The 3705-nt window shown below is 37.0% G+C and overlaps 1 pseudogene; it reads left to right on the top strand.

Moving 5' to 3' along the window:
• LOC104736280 overlaps positions 1–2556 on the top strand; it is a 6995-nt pseudogene extending 4439 nt beyond the window's left edge.

Below are 3705 nucleotides of genomic sequence, written 5' to 3'. Positions count from 1 at the left end.
GTCCAAAAGCCATTTGAAGAGGGCGATGAGAGAGGCCTAAAGCTAGTGCAGTCAATCTTAAAACCCATCATGCTTAGGAGAACCAAGTCTAGCACAGATCGAGAAGGAAGGTAGGAATACTACAAGTAAAAGATCTGTCATCTGTTACTTCCTGATACTTATAAAACATATTATTTTCCTTTGAATTTCCTCGGTTAACGTGAACCATGTTTGATTTATATTAGGCCGATTCTTGTTCTACCCCCTGCTGATGCACGGGTCATTTACTGTGAACTCTCGGATTCTGAGAGGGATTTCTACGATGCGCTATTTAAAAGATCCAAGGTATTGTTTGTCCTCGTGATTATTTAGGATTTTTTACTCGGACTTTCAGATGCCTTTACTGAAGATACTAACGAATTCTTTCAGGTCAAATTTGATCAATTCGTTGCACAAGGCAAAGTTCTTCATAATTATGCTTCGATCCTGGAACTGCTTTTGCGTCTTCGACAGTGTTGTGATCACCCATTTTTAGTGATGAGGTGCGTCTTGTATCCCCTTGCTTTGTATTTAAGTAGAGACACATAGTGCTGGTTGTAACTTCCATGGCTTCCATATCAAGTATTATTCTCACATTCAATCTACTTAATCTGTTGTACGACCTTGTCTGAAATATCCAAGAAAATATCGTAGACAATATATGGGCACTTTGTTATAAGAAACATGCAACTGCAGCCCTTTTCTGTTTGACATTTTGTTGACACAATTGCCATATTTCTTATAACAGTCTCTTGTTTTTTATGCATCAAGTCGAGGTGATACAGCGGAATACTCTGATCTGAATAAGCTCTCTAAACGTTTCCTTAGTGGAAAGTCTTCTGGTCTAGAAAGGGATGGAAAAGATGTACCATCAGTGGCTTTTGTTCAGGAGGTAGTAGAGGAACTGCGCAAAGGAGAACAAGGAGAGTGTCCAATATGCCTTGAAGCATGTGAGGATGCCGTATTAACACCATGTGCTCATAGATTATGTCGTGAGTGTCTCTTGGCAAGTTGGCGAAATTCTGCTTCTGGATTATGTCCTGTGTGTAGGTATCTTGACGTTCTTCCTGTTATTACTAGTTTCCTTTTGATGTCGTTGCTGCTGATTCCACCAAATGTTTGTGTTAGGTCAAGGTTGGCTAATAATGGTTAATCTCTATTTTGCAGGAAAACTGTAAGCAAACAAGAACTCATCACAGCACCAACCGAGAGTAGATTCCAGGTTGACGTGGAAAAGAACTGGGTAGAATCATCCAAAATCACTGCTCTTCTGGAAGAGCTTGAAAGTCTTCGTTCTTCAGGCTCTAAGAGCATTCTCTTTAGCCAATGGACCGCTTTCCTCGATCTCCTCCAAATTCCCCTCTCTCGGTATAGCATTTACATGTCTTGCTTATGTTCAATTGTCATGGCAATTATGAGAAAAGAAAAAATTGTTTTCAAAAACATAAACTAGAACAAAATTTTAAATTGTTTTTTTCATGTCCAGGAACAACATTTCATTCGTCCGTCTTGATGGCACTCTAAATCAGCAGCAACGAGAGAAAGTCCTTAAAGAATTTTCCGAGGATGCCAGTATAATGGTTGGTGTACTCCCATTACATTGAAATGTGCAAACTTATACTTTTCTAGGTTTTTAAATTGACGTCAATACTCTTTTTTAATTGTTGGATAGGTAATGTTGATGTCTCTAAAAGCTGGTGGTGTCGGGATAAATCTAACAGCTGCGTCCAATGCTTTTGTCATGGTATGGCATATCTATTTGTGTTCCTTAGAGACCATATCAGTTATAAAGACCATGTAATAGTTCATGCCACATTGGGTTTCAAGATCTTGTAAATGATTACTGCACAATACTAAATAGGTTTCGAAATGAAATAAAATCGAATTGTGTCGTATAGGATCCATGGTGGAACCCAGCGGTAGAGGAACAGGCTGTCATGCGTATCCATCGTATAGGACAGACTAAGGAAGTCAAAATCAGAAGATTCATCATTAAGGTACCCTCTTCATTTCCAGCGGTTAATCCTCATTTGCATATCCAAATCATCAAATCTTGTTGCTGAGTACTGATTATTAGAACCCTTGTGGGATATGTTTGCCTTGCCTTTGTGCTAGGGTACAGTTGAAGAGAGAATGGAGGCGGTTCAGGCGAGGAAGCAGAGAATGATCTCTGGGGCTTTAACGGATCAAGAAGTACGAAGTGCGCGTATAGAGGAACTCAAGATGTTATTTACCTGAAACTATACAAAACTGTTCTCTATCATACAAGGGGTTCTACATATGTGAAACTTGTCACATTCTAATGCAAAGAGAATCAGAGATTATAACGTATCTGAAAGCGTGTTTTGTCCTTTTCATGAGATATGATGATGAACAATTGTCACAGTTTTGGGGAATGTGCAGTGACGGTTCCCAAGTGTATCATAAAACCTATCTGGGTTTTGCTGTTTTGTATTATAGAAAGCTCCCTTTGTAATTGGAATTCAGATTATTTTTTGTACTTGCGTTCGTTTAATGAGCTGTTGCAACTTTATATCATACAGTTAACTCAGTGTGACAAATCTGCGCTGGTGAGAGTTGATCTTGGAGCTATAGGTACTAGTATATGATAATGTGTTTAGAACAGATGTTTTAGGTAATGTATTAGCTTCTTCGAAGCCAAAATTACGAACAGATTGATTGAAGTCGTCAAGTCGTATAACGTGTAAATTACTGTATCAATGGTAGATCATATGTCAAATGGATCAGGTGCTAAATTCTATTTTCTAGGGTTTATGAGTTTAGTCACGATTTGTTCTCAAGTTAGGTAACAACTAACGTGTGCGTGAGTATTATTAAGTATCTTATTATATAAGATGTATATAAAAAAAAAAAGAGAAACCTCTAAAACGTTGTTGAAAAACTATCAAATCCTATCCTAACTTGAAATATATTTTGAGATTTTGGGTATAATCTGAAACTATCCATACCGGATGAGTGTTTACCCGAACTTAACTTGAAATTGAAATCTAAAATTATCTGAATGGATCTTATTTCTCTAAACTCGAAAAACTCGAAATACAATCTGAACCGGATACCCGAATGCGCACCTGTAGTTCACTAGGAAAATAATTACTATTAGACTATCATCAGTAAGATAATTTTCTAAACTAAGAGATAAGCACATAAATATATATTTAGACATATATAATGCTAAATTTCCTAAACTCAATATTAACATTAATCGATTGCCAAAATGTGCATATAATATCCGGTACTATTACATTTTTTAAAAAAATAGGCAGTTTTTTTATGGCCATGCGAGTCCACATCGATATAGTCTCCATCATTTCCTTGTCTTCATCAGAAAAGATTCAACCGACAAGCCCTGGAAATCAGAAATTAAGAACATCAGTTCTTGAACATATGTTCAAAAATTTCTATGAGATAGAACACATGTTCATGTTTGTTAGGAGTTTCATTTCTGTACCTCAATTCTCGTCATCAGAGTCAACTTTCTATTTGCAAACCTCACTTGATCAAATAGCTGATCATGTTTTGTATCAGTCCATAAATGGTTCACCATCTGACTCATCCACTCCAAGATTACACTCTGGTTCATGACGATTGACGGCAAAATAGTATACTTTCACCAGCGAGTCAGCGACCTTATCTTGCTACTTCTCAATGATATGATGAAATAAATCT

Source organism: Camelina sativa, chromosome 13, assembly GCF_000633955.1.
Source record: "Camelina sativa cultivar DH55 chromosome 13, Cs, whole genome shotgun sequence".
NCBI lineage: Eukaryota > Viridiplantae > Streptophyta > Magnoliopsida > Brassicales > Brassicaceae > Camelina > Camelina sativa.
This window is presented reverse-complemented; position numbering and strand designations above follow the sequence as displayed.